Source organism: Ictidomys tridecemlineatus, chromosome Y, assembly GCF_052094955.1.
Source record: "Ictidomys tridecemlineatus isolate mIctTri1 chromosome Y, mIctTri1.hap1, whole genome shotgun sequence".
In the NCBI taxonomy this organism is placed as follows: Eukaryota; Metazoa; Chordata; class Mammalia; order Rodentia; family Sciuridae; genus Ictidomys; species Ictidomys tridecemlineatus.
Window position 1 is genome coordinate 27,051,781 of NC_135494.1, and position 23,142 is coordinate 27,074,922.

Below are 23,142 nucleotides of genomic sequence, written 5' to 3' on the forward strand. Positions count from 1 at the left end.
AGTGGACAGAATATTTACAAACAAGCACTCAACCACATTCCCCTCAAAAAAAGAATCAGAAAGTATTATGAATTACGTTATGCCAATAAATTTGAAAACAATTATAAAATGAATAAATTCTTACAAAGTTCAAAATAAACCAAAACTTACTCAAGAAGAAATAGATTTGGTCAATTGTCTTGTATCTATAAAAGAAATAGAAATTTTAGTTAAAAATCCTTGTACCAATACCAATCCAGTCTCAAGTGGCAACAATATTGAATTCCAATTACAAAAGGAAGAAGTAATAAAATTTTACACAAAACTATAAAGAAACATGAATTGCTTTTCGACTCACCTAATGGGTCCAGTATTATTTTCATGAAAGAAAAACCCAGGAATGATCATTGCAAGAGAATATTATTACAAACTAAAATCACTAATTCCCTAATGATTTTCCCCAACACTCCCACCGCACCCCCCCCACACACAACGATCTTGGATGCAAAAGTGCTAACCAAAATTTGGCAAAGAAAATTCAACAATATATGAAATAGGTTAATATATCATACCAAAGTTTTTCATAGAGATAAAAAGTTGATTCAACTTTCCAAAATTGATTAGTGCAATTCCATATCAATGATATAAAATGACATATATATATGTAATATGCATATACATTACACATATATATTTGTAAAATCAATAAGTGTAGAAAAGTATTTCCTAATAACGCAACATCGACTTCTGTTTAAAATTTTAGCAAACTAGGACTAGAAAGTAAGGGTCTCAATCTGACACAGGGAATCTATTAAAAATTTATCAGAAACACAATACTTAATGGCAATAGACCAAATCCTCAGAAACAAACGGGGTTTTGTACATATCATTTCTTTCTGTTTGCTACTAAAGAGTCTATTGATGTACTCAGTTAAGGGGGGGAAAACACTAAAAATTATACTAATGAAAAAATTAAAAAATAAATTAACTTTATTTGCAGAAAACATGAAAGTTAATAGTAAAAGTCACTGAATCTTTTAAAAATGTCTGGAAGTAATAGTAAAATTTCAGGATTCAAGATCAACATACAAATAAAAATCAATTGTATATATGGTAGAAGTGAATGCTCATAGAGATTTACAAAAAGATACCATTTTGTTTTGAGTCTATAGCTCAGAAAACACTCTCAACTGATTTTTTTCTAAATTGAAGAGTCTTTATTTAGCTAGCTGGTGACTGCTCTCTGATGGACCCAAACTGTTTCTGCCAGGAACAGTATGGGGTGCAAGTTCTATGGGGTTTATAAGGGGAAAAACAACATCCTCAAAAATGTAGATGCAAGCAAGCAAAGAGAACACAGAAGCTAAAGTTAACAATCACCCACCCAAAGCATATAACCACATTTTTGTTCCAAACACATGCAGTACAAAAATAAACAATTTTTACAAGAAATAAGTTCTATAACTAGAGCTGAATTTTGGAACTTCCAAATGTAGTCACTTAGGCAAGGTTTTGTTTTGTTTATTTTGTTTTTAAGTTTTCAATGGACTTTATTTATATGATGTACTGAGAATTGAACCCAGTGTTTTACAAATGCTAGGTAAGCGCTGTACCAATTACCACAACTCCAGCCAAAGATTAAATTCTTTTAAGTACAGTCAGGATAACTTAACATTATTTATCCTATTATCTAATCTTGTCTTATCTATTAATATTCTCCATTTTATAGGGTGCTTATTGGGCTAATCCATAATTTAAGTTGGGCTATAACAATTAAAGAAAGCATCAAAAGTGTAATGTGTGTAGAAATAAATTTTACAAACCTCATTTTAAAAAGCAGGGCTATTGGGACTCAGTGCGCAGTTGCAGGTGTGCCTACTGATGAGGTACCCTTGGAGCTTTGGATAGAGGTTCCTGGGCTGCAGGGAGTATCTGGGAAGAATGGAAAAACTTGACCAAGTTCCACAGCTGGACGTGGCTGCTGGTCCTCTGCTTCCTGTTTGGATGCAATGTTTTTCTGATCCTCCTTCTGACTTTGTCCTCCCTCATGTGCAGAGTGCTGCAGAATGATGTAGAGCCAGAGCCGCAGATGAGGGTAGAGATCCAGGATATGAGGCAGGAGTTCTCCATGATAAACAAGATGAATGAGTTTGCCAGATATGCCAGGCTGGAATGAAAGATCAACAAGATGGTGGACCAGCTCAAGACTTATATGAAAGAACGGACTGCTCAACTAGCCAAGATAAAATGATTTTTAAGTGTTGCTTTCTGTACTTTGCAAGCTACCTTAATGATGTCACTCATTTGGAAGTGTTATTCTGTCCCTGTGACTGTTGTGCTGAGAAAATGGATAATACCACTAGACCTCCTGGTAGCCTTTCCTGCTAGAACAGCAGGTGGTGTTGGAATTATTAGTTGGATTTTAATCTGTAACAAGTTGTGGTGACCCCTTGTACTTTACGCTTTCAATCAAAAAGAAAAATGAATACCACTGTGGGATTTTGTTGTTGTTGTTAAACTAGGGGTTGAACTCAAAGGTTCTTCACCAACTAACCCCAGCCACAGTCTTTTTTTATTTTTAATTTTGAGACAGGTTTTTGGTAAGTTGCCCAGCCTGACCTCAAGCTTACCATCCTCAAACATCTTCCTCTTGAGTTTTTGAGTTACACTTGTGCCCCACCGCACCTGTCCCAGCTATTATGACTTCTACAATGATTCTCTTATTAGGTAAAAAGTCTGATTGTTGCTTAAAAATACAAAACAACAACAACAAAAAAACCCAAAGTACATAGGGTAGTTTTTTTTTTTTTGAATATGTTTTTGGGCTTTATGTGAGATTCTTGTAACAATCCCAGTATTCTACAGTATTCTACAGTAACACCAGATTTGAAAAAGGATGGGGATATACATGTCTTACTCCTAATTTGCTCTATTTGAACATTGTGGTACTGTTGCCAACTGGAAAGTCAAAATTTTCAAAAAACTTGAATACTTTTAAATATATTTTAATTTATATATTTTTTAGTTGTAGATGGTGCTGAGCATAGAACCCAGTGCTTCACTAATGCTAGGCAAATGCTCTACCACTGAGATACAACTTTTTCAGCCCAAACTTAAGTACTTTTATATGTATTTTAGAAAGTTTTATTACAACTACTAGAACTTGAACATTTGGTTTATTGTCTATTGTAGTAAAATTGAAAGAATAACACTAATTGACATTGTGTGTTCTTTGTGTCTAAAGTCATTAGTTGGTTGAACATTTCTATAGTATCTATCATCTACTTATTTGCAACTGTTAGTTTTTAATTACAGTGTTTTATAAATTTATTGATGAGACAATAATGTATTGTTTTGTGACTGAGTGTTTTGTATTGAAAGCATTTCAAATTAAGTATGTTTTATAAACATTTAATATTTCTGCTGTATAGATTGGAATGAATTTGAAAAACAAAACAGGGAATCTGATTAAGTTAATATGATTCAACATTTTACTCTTCATTGTGTCTGAATACGTGTCTATGTTTTCACTTTTACAATCATATATATACTCATATTTCCTGATATACATATTCAGTCTTTACCCCTAATCCTAACACAAACAAGGATTATATTAACCTTTATCTTACCTCTATATCTGAACCAAATTTTACTTATACCCATATATGAAAATATGATTTTTTTTTTGAAACCAGAATTTAACTCACTCAAACATGAGGACAGAGCCACATTTCCAGACCTATTTTGTATTTTATTTAGAGACAAGATTTTTTAGTACCTTGCTGCTGCTGGGGCTGTGTTGAAACTTATAATCCTCCCATTTCAGCCTTCAGAGTGGCTGGAATTTCAGGTGTTCACCACTGTGACTGGAAAGAATATGAATTTTAAAGTGTATTCTGACTTCTATTTTCAATTATCAATGTTAAATTTGCATTTGTATTACGCTACATCCTTTATGGGATATGTATCCTTGCATTCCCATCATTACAAAATGTGTAATTACATGGCTCACTTGTTAATTCTTCCTTGTATTACTACATGTGTGTTTTGTACATAATTTCATAGGTGTATTGTTAGAAATATTCATATTTCTACAAACACTTGCTAATTATAACCCTAACTCAAACCAAAATTGTATGTAAACACTTAACTTATCTAAATTACTAAACCAAATTTTACTAAAAGCAGGTTAACTACGATAAAATTTTATGTGTATTTTAACTTATATGTTCAATTATCAATATTAAATTTGCATATATACTGGTATATATTTTTTATAGGTTATATTCTTCATCCCCATGATAACCAAATTTGTAATCACATGACTTACATTTTACTCATACCTGTGACACAACACGTGTGTTTATATATGTTATGAACCATAATTTCATAGTATATTCTTATGATTATTGATATTTCCCAATTCAAATATTCATTCTTTCACTAAAAGCTTAGCACAATCCAAAATTTTATATTGATCTTTATATTACTTCTATAAAAAAATTACTTCAACCTTTATACACCAATAAGATTTTAGAGTGTACTTTTACTTCTATTTTCAATTTTCAAATATAAATTTACATACATATTACTATATCATTTATAGGGTATCTATTTCTAACTCCATATTTACAAAATGTCTCATCACATTATTTACAAAACACTCTCCCTTGTGTCAGGACATGTATCTTTTATGTTTTTTACATATTTTTACATGTCAGTTATGTGAATACAGATATTTTCCAGCATATGTGTCCATTCTATTCCCAAATCCTAACTCAAACTAAAATTTATATTGCCTTTACATTATCTCTATATCTAAGTCAAATTTGACTTGAATCAAAATACACCAATATAAATTTTAAATTGTATTTTGACTTCCATTTTTAATTATCAAATTAAAATCTGCATATATATTAATATATATCATTTATAGTATATAGCCTCCAATCAACCTATATACAGGAGATGTAGTTATATGACTAATATTTTACACTTCTCTGTGGCACAACATGTATATTTATATATGTTTTGTACATATTTTAATGTACATTCTTAGGAGTATTTTTATTTCCACATATACATGCTAATTTTTTAATCTTAAAATTAACTCAAAACCAAAATTTCATACTAAACCTAATCTTACCTCTACATATCAATCAATTTTTATATAAATCTATGTACACCTATATCAATATTAAAGCATATTTTTACTTCTAACTCAATTTTCAATATTTAATATACATATTTTATAACAATAAATCCTTTATAATATATATCATTTCATTTCCCATATTTATAAAATATGTAAACACATTACTCATATTTTATTATTTTTTTGTCAGAACATGTATGTGTCTGTTTTCATACAGAACTTCACATGTACTTTCTAATGAATATTCATATATCCTCATATATATGTTAATTCTTTAACCCTAACTTAAACCAACATTTTACATAAAAACTTACTTACCTAAGTACTTAAATCTAATTTTATTTAAAATCTTGTATACCAAAATGAAATTTTATGTGTATTTCACATATGTAATCATAATATGTATCAATATTAAATTTGCATTTATATTACTACCCAAATTTTATGAGATATATTTTTGCATTGCCATATTTACAGAACTTTTAATCACTTGACTAACATTTGACTCTTTCCTGTGTCACAACCTGCATGCTTATATATGTTATCATACATATCACAACACATACATTTTTATGAATATTGATATTTCCTGATACACATTATCATTTTTTAACCTTAACCCTAACCCAAAACAAATTGAAATATTAAGCACTACCTTACCTCAAGACCTAAACCATGTTTTATTTAAAAATATGTAAATCAATATGAATTTTTATGAGTCTCTTTATTTACATAAACATTACAATATACCATTTATGGGTTATATGCTTGGGTTCCCATATGTAAATAATATTTAATCATCTTACTCAAATTATACTTTTTCCTGTCTTAAAACATGTATGTTTATACACACTTTAATGCATATTTCCACACATATATATGCTTAAAATATTGAGATTTCCCAATTATTGTTCTTTAACCCTAAGCCAATTCCAAAGGAAATTAAATATTGAGCTTACCTTTATATCTAAGAAGAATGTTACATGAATTCATGTATCCCAATTATGAATTTAAAGTTTATGTTTGAATTTTATTTAAAGTTTTAATGTAAGATATTTATATATATATATATATACACACACACATCTCCATATGTACAAAATATATGATCACATGACTCAAAATGTACTCTCCTCTTTGTTAGAATAAATGTAATATCTTCACATATATTATTTTGAATATTTATATTTCCCAAGGTACATATTCATTCTTTAATGCAAGCAGAATCCTAAGTAGAATGAAATATTAATCCTTACCTTACCTTTATAACTAAACCAAATTTCTCTTAAATCCATGTACAATCATATAAATTTTAAAGCTTATTTTAGCTTGTATTTTCAATTATCAATGTTAAATTTGCCTATACATTACATTAAACCGTTTATGGAATATATGTTCGTTAGAGTCTGTAAACAAGTCAGGTGGGCACCTGGCATTTTGCCAGAGGGAGTGGTTAATGTTGAGGTCTGTAAACAAGTCTGGATGGCACCTGGCAAAATGCCAGAGGGAGTGGTTTGTGAAGTAATGCCAGTGAGCTATTAAGTGTGGAGATTCCTTATTGGTTGACTGCTGTATCTAGTTTATGCTAATTAAGATAAGCTATGTGGGATGTATAAATACCCCTCCTGTCCTACAATAAATGACTCTCTATCCTGCTATTACAATGAATTCAAGTTGTTCGTCACTCCTTGGTTGTTTTGCTGCAGCCAGACTGTGGCAGATGGTGGCCCATTACGGGGAGCCCCCAGACACTCTGGGATAAGTGACGAAAAAAAGCTGTCCGTCCATAGATAGGCTCGCCTTATGCAGATAGGGCGAGATGAAAAATGGCCATTTTGAGAAAATGGAGAAGATTGATACAGTTTGTTTGTGTCTTGTTTTGTCTCAGTGTATTGTATTGTCTTTGTGATGAAAATATGGAAGTGGTGTTAAGTAAATTTATAAGGGAAAGAGGCACCCCAGTGGAACCAAGAGCAGTTAGGGCATGTGTTGATAATAACCCAGGAACTTTAATCAGAAAGAAAAAAAAAGTTCAGAAGAAAGATTATCATGAAAAATGTTGCAGCAAAAGGCTATTACTGAATACTTTTCGCTACTGGAGGATGCATCAATTGGCGCAGCGGCAGTCAAACCGGTTTGAGCACCTGCTCAAACCGGTCATGGCACAACAAAGACTTTCCAAGTGCTGGCAGCAGGTGAACACCACTGCAAGAGCCCAAATCCAAACCTGTGCCCGGAAGCAGTTTGAGTTCGGTACACTCCCCAGGGCCATCCAGGACTGCCGCTACAGCCTGCAGAAGATGCCCGGTCCCTAAAGTTTAATCATTTCCAAGGCCAGTAACTACAATGGTTCTCCCACACCTGGAAGCTAATGAGTAAGGAGCACCATTAAGGCCTATTTCAAATTTAAAAAAAACCTTGAGATAATGTACTAAATTGTTCAGAAGGTTTATTACTTAGTGCCTGCTGGAATGCTACAGGATTCTCTTTAGCTAGCATTGCAGAGATTCTGCCTTCATCCCAGTGCTGGTAAAAACAAAGGTGAAAGAATTTCCAGTGTTTCTGAGAACCTGAGGAGACTTCGGCTGAGAACCAGATGAGACTTCGGATCAAGCTAGCTGCCTGCAGAACTTACCTGGACTGTGATTTAAGCTAGGTCCCTACAGAACTTACCTGGACTGTAAACTTACCTGGACTGTGATTTAAGCTAGCTGCCTGCAGAACTTACCTGGACTGTGAGTTAATCTATTGAGACACTTCTTTACCTGGACTGAGACAACAAACTGTAATCTACAACAAATTGTAACTCAGTATCTTTGCTAATGGTGTCCTTGCTGGTATAATTTTTCAAAGGGCTTCTTGCATGGAGCCATCAATTGGCTTGGTATTGTAGCATTTTGTATCCTCTCTTTCTGTTTGTAGCAGATTATTTATTGTGTTTTTGTAAAAACCACTATGGTCGTTATTTAAATTATACAAAAGTGGGAAATGTTAGAGTCTGTAAAAAAGTCAAAATAACACCTGGCATTATGTTGGAGAAATGTTAGAGTGCTTAAACAACTCTGGATGATGCCTGGATAAATGTCAGAGGGAGTGGTTTAAGAAGTAACAAAAGCAAGCCATTAAGTGTGGAAATTCCTTATTGGTTTACTGCTGTATCTAGTTTATGTTAATTAGATAAGCTGTGTGGAATGTATAAATAACACTCCTGTCATACAATAAACGGCTTCCACTCCTGCTGTATCAACGTACACAAGTTATTTGTCACCACCCCCCCCCCAGGTTATTTTGCTACAGCTGGACTGTGGCAGGAAATTAAACATAAAATAATGTATAATGAACATAGACATATTTTAGAGACACTTCAGAGTAATAGGCTTTTAAGTAATAGACTTTCACTATTTTAAGTGTGTTTTATTGGGACTTTAGAAGTAAGAAAGTTTAACAGTAATCATAGGTATGCTTTAAAGTTAAAGGTTAAAGAAAAAAATTATGGGTATGCTTTAAAGTTAGAAGTCAATAATAGGTCTGGAGATATGCAGTCTAGTTGCATAACCTAGCACCTAGTGATCGAGGTAGGAAAATAAAAGCTTAATCATGATTGGCTAAGGTTACAGAAAAATACTTTAAACAATGTACTCAATATTTTAGGTAATCAATATATGTCAGAAAAGATTGTAACTCTTGAAAATGCTTTGAGGGTATCCATTAATGACCCGAAAAAACACCTGTAAAAAAGGTATAAAAATAGATGGCCTAAGCAGTGGCGAGATTGCCTGGCATGCAAGCGAGCATGCCCTTCCTTTCTTCCTCCTGGAGATGAGATTGGTAAGATTGTTTGAGAGAGGGAGGATATAAGTAAGAACACAGGGGATCCAACATGGCGGCTGGCGAGGAAGCAGCGATGATTCCAATGTCTCCACATTAATGGGATCAGAAAGACCCATTGGATCAGCTGCAGCCTACCTATGGAGGAACTTCTAGCAAAATTCCCTTAAGAGGAGAGCTGCTGTAAACTGATAGGTTTATTGGAAGTGACAGTTTGCCCCAGAGAAGTGGATCTTGGATGGCCACGCGGGCACAGAGGTCTAGTCCCACAGCCATCAGCCGCTCCTGCAAGAGGCTTTCTCGGGAGGCCCAGCTCTCACTCTGCAAGCAGCCACCCCACCTGCCTGGTTCTTAACCACGCGGCTGCATTTACCTGGCTCTACAGGCAGCCCCGTGGCGGTTGCAGAAGTCAGGTCCTGCAGCCAGCAGCCACTTTTGCAAGTGGCTGGCACCAGGAGCGGTGCTGCCGGAGCTGCCAAAACCGGCAGACGGCCCCGACAACTGGGTTCTCATGGGAGGCCCGTGAGTGGCCGCCACACCGACCCTGCGAGCAGCTGCCACACCCACCCGGCTATACAGGTGGCCCCCTGGTAGGCACAGAGGTCCTATTCCGTGGCCACCAGGAGCTTCTGCAAGTGGCGGCGGCCCGGAGCGGAGTGGGTGCCTAAACTGGCAGATGCCCCCGCCATCCCGGTTCTACCAGGAGGCCCTGCTCTCGCTCTTCGAAAAGCCACACCACTCTCCTGGATCTTAGCCACACAGCTGCAGCTGCTCCACTCTTCAGGCGGCCCCTGGCGGCCTGACTCCGCTAGAAGGGTCCGCGCATGGCACAGCAAATGGCCATGCCCTCTGGGCTCTGCTAACAGCCCCGCCCACCTTGCGAACAACCGGGAAATTTCAAGATCTCTCTGTGGGCTTGACCGTCAAAACCAAAGGACTCTCGACCCCCAACTCTCCCTACTGCCAGAGTAAGGCAGACCTGAGAGCCACCAGCGGAAGAGGCCTAGAAGCCTGCCACCATGGGAGACATGCCACACCAATTGGAGTAGGGGCAGATCAGAGCAACCACCTGCATCCGGATCAGGCCCAACTACCCGAGAAGGTGGGAGTCACGTTACCACAATTAGAGTGGGGGCAGAGCAGAGCCGCCACCAGCTCCCGCAGGGTGGGCAGACCTGTGAACGACTGGCAGAGCAGGCCTAGCAGCCTGCCAGCGCGGTAGACAGATCACCCCAAATAGAAAAGGAGCACAGCCACTACCCACACTGCAAGGGAGATTTTTCAACTATACAAGAGTAATATAAATAATTAGGGGAAACATTTCAAAAACACAACAGTTTCACAAGGCAGAAAGAAACGCAAGCAGTATGAAAAGACAAGGAAAGAAAGGACCACAAGCAATGCAGGTCAACTCAACTTTAGAAGAGGTAATAGCTGCAACAGAGGGAATGTTAGAGAAAGAGTTCAGGATATACATGCTACAGATGATCTGGAGTCGCAATGAAGACATGTGACAGCAAAATCAGACAATGAAAGATCACATTGACAAGGAACCACATAAACAAATCCAGGAAGTAAAAGATCAATTTCACAGGGAGATAGAGGTAACAAAAAACAAACAAACAGAAATCCTAGAAATGCAGGAAGCAATAAACCAACTTACAAACTCAATTGAGAATACTACAAGCAGAGTAGATCACGTAGAAGATAGAACATCAGACAATGAAGACAAAGTATTTCAACTTGAAAAGAACATAGACAGCTCAGCAAGTCTGCTAAAAAACCATGAGCAGAACATCCAGGAATTATGGGATAACATTAAAAGACCAAACTTAAGAGTCATTGGTATACAGGAAGGCACAGAGCTCCAAATCAAATGAATAAACAATCTATTCAGTGAAATAATACGAGAAAACTTCCCAGACTTTAAGAATAAGAGAATCCCAAATCCTAGAAGCCTACAGGATGCCAAATGTGCAAAATCATAAGAGATCCACACCTAGACACATTATAATGAAGATGTCCAACATACATTATAAAAAGAAAATTATAGAAGCTACAAGAGAAAGGAAGCAGATTACATTTAGGGGTAAACCAATTAGGATAACAGCTGATCTCTCAACACAGACTCTGAAAGCTATAAGATCCTGGAATAACATATTTCAAACACTGAAAGAAAATGGGTTCTAACCAAGAATTGTGTATCCGGCGAAATTAAGCTTCAGGATGGAAGATGAAATTAAAATCTTCCATGATAAATAAAAGTTAAAAGAATTCACAGCTAAAAAAACATCTTTTAAAAAAATCCTTGGCAAAACATTACAGGAAGAGGAAATGGAAAATAACATTGAAAACCAAAAGTGGGAGGTAGGACAGTAAAGGGGGGAAAGTAATCAAAGAGGAAAACAAATCAGGTTTAGTAACATTAATAAACAAATATGGCTGGAAGAACAAACCATATCTCAATAATAACCCCAAATGTTAATGGCTTAAATTCACCAATTAAGAGACACAGGCTAGTAGAGTGGATCACAAAACAAGACCCAACAATATGCTGCCTACAGGAGACGCATCTGATAGAAAAAGATAAACATAGACTGAAAGTGAAAGGTTGGGAAAAATCATATCACTCATATGGACTTCGGAAACAAGCAGGAATGTCCATACTCATATCAAGTAAAATAGATTTCAAGCCAAAGTTAATCAAAACGGATAAAGAGGGACACTACATACTGCTCAAGGAAACCATACACCAAAAAGACGTAACAATCATAAATATATATGCCCCAAATAATGGTGCAGCTATATTCATCAAACAAACACTTCTCAAGTTCAAGAGTCTAATAGATCACCATACAATAATCATGGGAGACTTCAACACACGTCTCTCACCACTGGACAGATCTTCCAAACAAAAGTTAAATAAAGAAACTATAGAACTCAATAACACAATTAATAACCTAGACTTAGTTGACATATATAGACTATACCACCCAACATCAAGTAGTTAAAGTTTTTTCTCAGCAGCACATGGAACCTTCCCAAAAATAGACCATATATTATGTCACAGGGAAACTCATAGAAAATATAAAGGAGTAGAGATAATACCATGCATCTTATCTGATCATAATGGAATGAAACTTAAAATCAATGATAAAAGGAGAAAGAAAAAATCAAGCATCACTTGGAGAATGAACAATAGGTTACTGAATGATAAATGGGTTTTAGAAGACATCAAGGAAGAAATTAAAAACTTCTTAGAATTAAATGAAAACACAGACACAACGTATTGGAATCTATGGGATACATTGAAAGCAGTTCTAAGAAAAAAATTTATTGCTTGGAGTACATTCCTTAAAAAAAGAAAAAACCAACAAATAAACGATCTCATACTCCATCTCAAAATCCTAGAAAAAGGAGAGTGAAACAACAGCAAAAGTAGTAGAAGGCTAGAAATAATTAAAATCAGAGCTGAAATTAATGAAATCGAAACAAAAGAAACAATTGAAAAAATTGACAAAACTAAAAGTTGGTTCTTTGAAAAAATAAATAAAATCGACAGACCCTTAGCCATGCTAAGGAAGAGAAGAGAGAGTACCCAAATTTCTAGCATACGGGATGAGAATGGCAATATCACAACAGACACTTCAGACATACAGAAGATAATCAGAAATTATTTTGAATCCTTATATTCCAATAAAATAGAAGATAGTGAAGACATAGATAAATTTCTTAAGTCTTATGATCTGCCCAGATTGAGTCAGGAGGATATAGACAACCTAAACAGACCAATAACAATAGAGGAAATAGAAGAAATTATCAAAAGACTATCAACTAAGAAAAGCCCAGGACTGGATGGGTATACAGTAGAGTTTTACAAAACCTTTAAAGAGGAACTAACACCAATACTTTTCAAACTATTTCAGGAAATAGAAAAAGAAGGAGAACTTTCAAATTCATTCTACAATGCCAACATCACCCTGATGCCTAAATCAGACAAAGACACTTCAAAGAAAGAAAACTACAGACCAATATCTCTAATGAACCTAGACGCAAAAATCCTCAATAAAATTTTGTCGAATCGGATTCAAAAACATATCAAAAAAATTATACACCATGATCAAGTGGGATTCATCCCTGGGATGCAAGGCTGGTTCAATATACGGAAATCAATAAATGTTATTCACCACATCAATAGACTTAAAAATAAGAACCATATGATCATCTCGAGAGATGCAGAAAAAGCATTCGGCAAAGTACAGCATCCCTTTATGCTCAAAACTCTAGAAAAATTAGGGATAACAGGATCATACCTCAACATTGTAAAAACAATCTATGATAAGCCAGAAGCCAGCATCATTCTGAATGGAAAAAAATTGAAGGCATTCCCTCTAAGATCTGGTACAAGACAGGGATGCCCTTTCTCACCACTTCTGTTCAACATAGTCCTCGAAACACTGGCCAGAGCAATTGGACAGACAAAAGAAATTAAAGGCATAAAAATAGGAAAAGAAGAACTTAAATTATCACTATTTGCAGATGACATGATTCTTTACCTAGCAGACCAAAAAGGGTCTACAAAAAAATTATTAGAGCTAATAAATGAATTCAGCAAAGTGGCAGGATATAAGATAAACATGCATAAATCCAATGCATTCCTGTATATCAGCGACAAATCCTCTGAAACAGAAATGAGGACAACAACTTCATTTACAATATCCCCCCAAAAAATAAAATTCTTGGAAATCAACCTAACAAAAGAGGTGAAAGACTTATATAATGAAAACTACAGAACCCTAAAGAAAGATATAGAAGAAGACCTTAGAAGATGGAAAAATATACCCTGTTCATGGATAGGCCGAACTAATATCATCAAAATGGCGATATTACCAAAAGTTCTCTATAAGCTCAATGCAATGCCAATCAAAATCCCGACAGCATGTCTTGTAGAAATACATAAAACAATCATGAAATTCATATGGAATAATAAAAGAATAGGCCCAGAATAGCAAAAACAATGCTAAGCAGGAAGTGTGAATTAGGCAATATAGCAATACCAGACTTCAAACTATACTACAGAGCAATAGTAACAAAAACAGCATGGTACTGGTACCAAAACAGGCGGGTGGACCAATGGTACAGAATAGAGGACACAGAAACCAATCTACAAAACTACACTTATTTTATATTTGATAAAGGGGCTAAAAGCATGCAATGGAGAAAAGATAGCATCTTCAACAAATGTTGCTGGGAAAACTGGAAATCTATTTGCATCAAAATGAAACTGAATCCCTTTCTCTCACCGTGCACAAAAGTTAACTCAAAATGGATCAAGGAGCTTAATATCAAATCAGAGACACGGCGTCTTATAGAACAAAGAGTTGGCTGTGATCTACATACTGTGGGGTCAGGCTTCAAATTCCTCAATAGGACAACCATAGCGCAAGAGTTAACAACTAGAATTAACAAATGGGACTTACTCAAACTAAAAAGTTTTTTTTTTTTTTCTCAGCAAAAGAAACAATAATAGAGGTAAATAGGGAGCCTACATTCTGGGAACAAATCTTTACTCCTCACACTTCAGATAGGGCCCTAATATCCTGAGTATACAAAGACCTTTAAAAATTAGACAAAAAGACAACAAATAACCCAATCAACAAATGGGCCAAGGACCTGAACAGACACTTCTCAGAGGAGGACATATAATCAATCAATAAGTACATGAAAAAATGCTCAACATCGCTAGCAGTCAGAGAAATGCAAATCAAAACCACCCTAAGATACCATCTCACTCCAGTAAGATTTTCAGCCATTATGAAGTCAAACAACAACAAGTGCTGGCGAGGATTTTGGGAAAAGGGTACACTGGTTCACTGTTGGTGGGACTGCAAATTGGTGCAGCCAATTTTGAAAGTAGTATGGAGATTTCTTGGAAAGCTGGGAATGGAACCACCATTTGACCCAGCTATTCCCCTTCTCGGTCTATTTCCTAAAGACCTAATAAGAGCATGCTACAGGGACACTGCTACATCGATGTTCATAGCAGCACAATTCACGATAGCAAGATTGTGGAACCAACCTAGATGGCCTTCAATACATGAATGGATAAAAAAATGTGGCATTTAGGCACAATGGAGTATTACTCTTAATTAAGAAATGACAAAATCATAGAATTTGGAGGGAATTGGATGGCATTAGAGCAGATTATGCTAAGTGAAGATAGCCAATCCTTAAAAAACAAATGCCAAATGACTTCTTTGATATAAGGGGAGTAACTAAGGACAGGGTAGGGACGAAGAGCAGAAGAAGAAGATTAATATTAAATAGGGATGAGAGGGGGGAGGGAAAGAGAGAGAGAAGGGAAAGGCATGGTGATCCTCAGGGTTATACAAAATTACATACAAGAGGAAGTGAGGCGTAAGGGAAAAATAATACAAGTGGAAGAAATGTTTTACAGTAGAGGGGGTAGAGAGAAAGGAGGGGAGGGGAGGGGAGACAAGGGGGGATAGTAGAGGATAGGATAGAGAGCAGAATTCATCAGACACTAGAATGGCAAAATGTAAATCAATGGAAATGTAATTGATGTAACTGATGTGATTCAGTAATCTGTATATGGGGTAAAAATGGGAATTCATAACCCTTTTGAATCAAACTGTGAAATATGATATATCAAGAAAGATGTAATATTTTGAACGACCAACAATAAAAAAAAAAAGAGGTATAAAAATAAAGGCCCCTCCGAGGACAGCCGATCTTTCTGGAGGCTGCTTGTAACTTGCAGCCCGTTGTCCTATCTTTTTTTCTTTTGCTGATGCCACTCCTCCTTCAGGACTTCCAGATTTCTGCTAGGGCTGTATCCTGGCAGGTGTGTGTGTTAGGAGTTAGAGTGTCTCTGGATTTCTTGCCAGGGAGTTCACTGTGGCTGTACGTAAAGTGGCTCCTGACTTTTCTAATGTTGGGTTAGCACTCTGCTGCCTGGCTGGATTTGCTCATCTGCTCTTAGAGTCTCTGCCCAGTCTTCAGGTTCTTCTGTCTAGCATCATATCATCTCCAAAAAGAGATAGTTTGGCTCTTCCTTTACTCTTTGCATGCCTTTCATTTATTTCTCTTGCCTGATTGCTCTGAGTGCAACCTCTAGTAATGTACTCATGCAAAAGTGGTGTGAGTGGACACCCTTGTCTTTCTCCGTCTTTTGTGTGTGTGTGTGTGTGTGTGTGTGTGTGTGTGTGTGTGTGTGTGTGTGTAGGAGAGTACAGTGAGGCTTGGTAGGGTGAGCTTGGAAGGCTTCTTTCCTCCCTTTCTATTTATGGAAAGATCTGAGAAGTAACTGTTCGTACTTTGGACATTTGATAAAACCGGCGGTGGAGCCATCTATGTTTGTTTTTCCTTGTGGGAGACGTCATTGCTGACTCAATCTCACGCCTTGTTCTTGGTCCTCTAAGTTCCTGTGCCCTCTTGATTCCGTTTTGATAGGTCCTGGGTGTACAGAAATTTGTCCCTTTCTTTTATGTTTTCCAATTATTAGCATGTACTTTTTAAAAATGTTCTCTAATGATCCTTTGAACTTCTGTGGAATCAGTTATAACGTCTTTGTTTTCATGTCTATGGTTGTTTATTTGGGTCCTCTCTCTTTTTTGGTTAATTCAATTAAGTATTTGTCAAGTTTGTTTATTTTTAATAGGATGGCTCTTTATTTTATTGCTCATTTATGTGGTTTTCTTGGTCTCTATTTCACTTATTTCTGCTCTGATCTTTGATATTTCCTTCTTTCTCCTAACCTTAGGTTTGGCTGAATGGGTCCCGTCATTTTGCTCCTGAGTTGCACTCTTGGGTTGTTCATCAGAAGTCCTTGTGCTTTCTGATTTGGCTCCTCTGCTCATAACTTGCTCTTGAGACTGACAGTCCTACACTCCACGACCCTGAGTGTGTGGTGCTTCTATGTTCACTCGCTTCCAGCAAACTGTAACTTTTTTTCTGATTTCTGCCCTATTTGTTGTTCAAGAGCATGTTTCCATGTTGCTGTATTATTTCTAACAATTTTTCTTGTTAGTTTATAATTTTATTGCATTGCAGTCTGAGAAAATAATGATTTTTTTATTTTTCTGAATTTACTGAGGCCTGTTTTATGGCCCAAGATGTAGGCTGGCATTGAGAAAGCACCACAGTCTGATGAGCCTAAATGTCTACAGCTCTTAGTGTTCTAGAGGGTCTGTGAGGTCCATGTGGGGAGCGGTGTGCCATGGAAAGCATTGATATTATTCCAAAGGCAGCTTGAAGACAAAGAATCCTTACAACCAGTGAGCCAAGAATCCTCCAGGACTTACAAGGTACTCCTCTGCTCACGGCTCTTAACAAGAGTGAAGCACAAACACAGGCAGCCTGTGAAGGAGCTTTCTCCACAGGGTCACCAAGATAAGGAAGGTGTGGATTTCCCCCTCTCGGCAAACTGGGCTCTGGAAACTCTGGTCGTGACCACAGCTTCTGTTGTGGTTCTTGTGAAGGGGGCAAAAGCTTGTCCTAGCCAGGAACACCCTAAGGCCCCCCATGAAAGGGACCGAACACTCTTGAATTCTGAGAGTACCCTGGTTTGAACATTTGTCCTGGGAAAACGTGTGCAGCAGAGAGATGGGTGTTGAGAACATAGGGTCTGCGCCATCCTCAGAGGGTGAGTTCATCCTCTCTCCTGTTTGCCCTGCGTCCTTCTGCCATGTGGTGATGCAGCAAGCAAGCCTGGCTGATGCTGGAGCTCAATTGGAGCCTTATTTTTCATCCACGTCACCCACTCCCAGGTGTGCTCTTAGCAACACAAGACAGACCAGATAGGGAGACCGTTAGGAGGCGAATGATCAGGGGCTCACTTCTTCTTCTGGCAGACAATTTCAACTTCTGAGAAAATCTTTAACAGAGCTGAATTCCCTCTTCCAAGTGACTGCTTGGAAGTAAGCCAACCAGAAAAGATCACAAAATACTAGCCTTGCTTCTTTTGGACTGTTTGCTTGAGATTGCCAGTTTCCCTGGGAGAAAAGTATGTAAAAGAAGTATGTGCTGTATAGCTAAGAGTAAGTTGTGATTCATTAAAAACATTTTGACAAACTCTTCTGAGGTTGGAGCTGAGGGCAGAGGTGAGGGTGGGGCTTGTGGCTCATTATGTGGGTGAACTGAGCACGCTTTACTCCTCCAACCTCCTGCAAGGTTTGCACACTGTTTCTTCTTCTCCATGGAGACCAGTGTACCGTGTGGCCACCATGCCATTCCTGACTTCGAGGGCAGGCACCAGCCTGCCCGTCCATGCCCTACCTTTTACCCCACAGCCTGCCCATCTTCTGACTTCCCTGGTCCACACCCCAGGGCTTCTCACCATGGCTCTGTTAGCAACACTGCGTGAACGCCCTGTGGGATCCCCATATGTACCCTCTGCCAGCGAACATGATCCAGCCCACCACCATTGGCCCATCTCCTCCTGCTTGGCCCTGTTCAAAGCCCCCCTCCCATGAGTCACACCGTCCACTGCCTGCTGCTCACAGGTCCCTGAATGTCCCCTCAGCAGTAGCATGGCTTTCTAGTGTCTCCTTCCAGCACTTCAGGCTGAGTTCCTCCTTCCTCTCTAAATACTGCTCACTTCCTCCCAGGAGCCACGTCCTTAGGGACTTGTTTTGTAACATTAGTGTTGAGGACGTCCTCTTGGCTGCTGTCTAGCTCTTTCTTGGCACTGTCCAGGCTTCGAGGCCACCTCTGCATCTCCATGGTATTTGCCTCTCCCCAAAAACCTCTGGCCAGGAACCTTGACACCTTGTCCTTTCACTATCCTGTTGTGCAGAGACCTGTGGCCAGCACTATGCCACTCAGCCATCTGTGTTGACCGGAGCCCACACAAGGGCAGCCAAACTTCTGCAAGGACCATCACTTTCCTGCACATGGGTGTTCGTCTTGAGCAGACTCTCCCAGCACCACAGAAATTATTTGTGTGGCTCAAAAAATCCATCATCTCTGATTCTGCAGTCTGCAGGTTGATGGGCTCTGGGACACCTTGTTGGGCAGCTTCATTGCCTCAACACAAGTTCTGGCTGTCACTGGGTGGAAGAGGTCCTGCACCTGCAGCCCATTGGCCAGGATTCTGCTCTGCAGCTGTAGGCTGGGCGAGGATATGGCAGCCCTTGCTTTTCAGACGTCCTGCTCTGGCTTCTCCTGTCATCCTTGGTTCTGCTCCTGAGAATTCCCTGTTCCTGGGAACTCCATGGTAACGGTGAGCACATGAAAACTGCTGAAAACCACTTTTGGTTTCTGAATTAGAGAGTGTGTGTGTGAGTGTGAGTTTCTGTCTTCCATACCATCCACTATCTGTCAGTCTAGATATCGACCCATCCATCTATATCTATATCCACCTGCTCTGTCTTCCACAGCCACCAACCTGTGTGAAGCCCTCTGTCTCTGGTTGAATCTAGGCCTGCACCTGTCTCTGATCTCGGTCTCCTGTATCTGCATCTGTCTACTTTATCACTCCTGTCATCCTTCCATCTCTCTGTATGAATCTCTGTTTTCCTCAACAGTACTCCCCTCTCATCCACAGGTTCACTCTCTGTGGTTTCAGTTACCTGTGGTCAACTGTGGGTTAAAAAATGTAGATGAAAAATTTCAGATGAAAAATTCCTAAGTTTTTAGCTCCACACCAGCCAATGTAGTGTGATGAGCTCCCATGGCATGGCCCTGTGCCCTCCTAGGAAATGAAGCATCCTATGGAACATCTGTGCATTTAGATATTGTCTTCATCCAGCTGCCATCTGCATATCATCTGTCATCCACCCATCTAGGTCTTGTCCCCATCTAGCTGCCAACTGCCTATCATCTGTCATCTGCTTATCATCTGTCATCCACCCATCTAGGTATCATCCCCATTCAGTTGTCATCTACGTATCATCTGTATCCACCCATCTAGGTATCCTCTTCATTCACCCATGTATTATCTGTCTAACTCTTTTTTCTTTTTGTCTGTCAATCTACCTACATACTTGTCATCCAACTATTACCACTCTCAGCCCAGTTGCCCCATGTTATGGTTTAGATGTGGTATCCCCCAGAAGCTCAAGTGTCAGACAATGCAAGAAGTTTTGGAAGAGAAATGTTTGGGTTATAGCCTTAGCCAAATCCATGAAATGATCTCTAATGGGATTAACTGACATGGTAGGGTGTGGTTGGAAGAGGTGGGAATTGGGGTGTGGCTTTGGGCTATCTATTTATTTCTGGCAAGTGGAGACCTCTCTCTGCTTTCTGATCATTGTGAGGTGAGCTGCTTCTCTCTGCCACACTCCTCCCCCATGCTGTCCTGCCTAACCTGCAACTCGGAGGAATGGAACTGGCCTTTCATGGACTGTGAGCCCAGCCCTCAAATAAACTCTTCCTCCCCTATGGATGTGTTGGTCAGGTCTTTAAGTCACATCAGTGAAAAAGCTGATGGAGGTTCCAGCATCTATATGTTCATGGGACATGAGGTATCTGTGTTGATGTCACACTGACAGAACACAGGGTCATAGGAGAAGCTGAGGGTCTGTGTTCTCAGTGCTCTTTGTATCTAAGGACCATGTGGTGAAAATGTTCTGCATGGTGACATTTCAAACCTTGAGTTGTCTTTGATGCTCTACGCTTTATGCTAGTCTTATTACTAGTTCAGTGCAGAAAACTGCATATGCCTAGAATCTGAGGTTCTCCTTACACTGAACCAAGAACTCCTAGAGCTGAGAGAGAACTTGGCTGCCAGACTCCTTCTTCCTCCATGAGATACTCTTTAAAGTGGATTTTAGTTTGTTTTTCTATTCGACACAGGTATCATTTAGATTGTTCTCTAGAACTTCCAAATGGCTAGCCCTGCTTGCTGGTCATTCTTTCACCAATAGTCACTGACATCATTCCACAGTGGCCAGAAAATGTGGCCTGCACTGCCTCATTGAGGAAGGATTGTGACCCCTCTGGGGTTCTGCATGTATCACAAACCTCTTCTGGTCTCACAGTCTTACCTATCTGTCTATCACACAAGTATTTCTAATAATTTTTTGAAATACTTGTACAAATCCATTTATTTTTTTGTCTACCTGATCAATGTGGTAAAATTCTCTGATATGGTTGTGGATTCGTCAATTGCACCTTTTATTTTCACCCTCTTTCCTAGACACTAAGTAGGAAGGCATTGCTACTGTGCACCTGCTCCTGCCTGATGGGGGGACACAGGCAGAATGCAGGTGCTTACAGCACTTCCCAGGCCCCTGTCTTCCCGCACGGGTGTGAGGTCACAGGGTGCAGATACATTTCACACCCAGACATGAGTCTTGTCCCCAGGACATCTGGTCACCTCATACTTCCCTCTCAGAGCCAGCCTAATCTGACACCTGGACCATGTGTCACTGGGGGGATGCTGTGGGAGGGCTTCTGACCATGTGCTATTTGCTCTGGGTAAACCTAAGCCACGATTTCTGTGTAGGGTAGATCTTGACTTCAATGGCTAATCCCTATTGCCATTTTTGTGCATGGGTCCCAGGCTGTGTTTTATTTGTCCTTACTAAAGAGTTCCATGGGAGGGACATGCAGACCTGACCTGCCTCTGGGACTCCAACCTCGTGTATTTCATACAGTGACTTGATGGACACACAGGCATTCCCACTGCCCACATTCTCCCTGCCCAGGGCTGCTCTAGTTCCAGCAGGTTCTTTCTTTCCTCTTAATATGCTTTGTGCTTTTGACTCAGAATAGAATTTCTGAATGTAATTTACAATACCCAAATGTGCACTCAGGGATGGCTAAGATAAAAACTAATGATAATAACAACAGCAACCAGGACAGCAGATTGTGACTTTACCAAAATCAAAATTACCACAAATATCTGATTCACTTTCCCTTAGAGCTTCCCCTGTGAATTGTCTGGCCTTGGTGATTCAATAGAGATCATCTCAAAGTCTTATTTAGTCAACACTGTTTACTGTGACCTGATGTGGCCAGGGACCTTAAGCCTAGGCGAGTCCATGGGGTCACATCCAGTATGATCTGATGTGGCCAACGACCCCAAGCATAGGCAAGTCCCTGATTTGGTGCAGGGACTCCAAGGTCACTCATGAACGATGATGAGAAACCTCTTTTCCTTACATATTTCCCAGCCTTGGGTACAGTGATGGAAGACAGACTCAGTGTCCATGCATTGACGCTGGCAGAAATGCAAAGCAGGAGGGAAGTAGGGCAGGAGTGGGGAACCCATCAGCTTGGTTTTTGAGATGTTTAGGTTTTAGTTCAAGTGACCTGGCTTCAATAAGATTGGATTGGTGGCAGTATTCCAGCAGAGTGACCTGGAGATAGGGAGGTGGAGGCAGCTTGGACTCATGGCACTGGGCAGTCACCGGGTCCCTGGGATTGTCTGAGACCAAGAGGCTGTCCATGCCTTCCAGCCCTGTGCCCCCAGGAACACAGCTGCAGGTTATCCTTGGTTGCAGTGAAGATTGCCCTTCTCCACCCCAGCAACCACAGCATGCTCAGGAAGCCGACATGGAAAGAACCAAGGGATTGGGGCTCATCTGGGTCATCCCAAGAGCAATTGAGGAGGCAAGTATGTGTTTGCTTGGCAACTGTCAGAGGGCGGGCAGTTGTGATGGTGCCTCCCTACACCCCACCCAGGGGTGGCCACACAGCCAATCAGCTGTGGCTGTTTTGGGCTGGTGCGCTTAAACTGTGCTGATACAGAAGAGGGAGGTGGCCTGGTTCTCAGAGGGACCACGAGGCTGGCATGAGAGAGGGGGTTACATGGGAGAGAAGAACCCTAGGCCAGTTCTGGGATGTTTCCACCGTGCTCCTGCTCGAGCAGGGTGGGTGTTGGACATGCTAGAGAGTCGCGTATATTGGAGGCTTGGTTCTAGGTTCTGCTCTTGGGAGGCGATGGAGACTTTGGGCTGGTGGGAGGGCATTAGGTCATTGGAGTGTGCCCTCTGGGGGGACAGTAGGACCTCTGCTCCCTCCTCTTCTTCTTTGCTTCCTGGCTGAGGACCTCAAGGGTTTTCTCCACTGTGATGTGCTGCTTCACCACTGACCAATCCATCATTGCCTGGATTCTCTAACATGTGAGCCAAATACATTTTATCTCTGTATAAAGTTAATTATCTCAGGTATTTTGTTGTAGTAACTGTCCATTTTTTTGAATGTCAATCTAC

The 23,142-nt window shown here is 39.4% G+C and overlaps 2 pseudogenes; one reads left to right on the forward strand and one right to left on the reverse strand.

Annotated features, from left to right (window-relative positions):
* The window catches only part of LOC144371911 (protein transport protein Sec61 subunit alpha-like), a 611,699-nt pseudogene that overhangs the window by 119,268 nt on the left and 469,289 nt on the right, over positions 1-23,142 (reverse strand).
* On the forward strand, positions 2,027-2,464 carry LOC144372136 (guided entry of tail-anchored proteins factor 1 pseudogene; annotated as a pseudogene).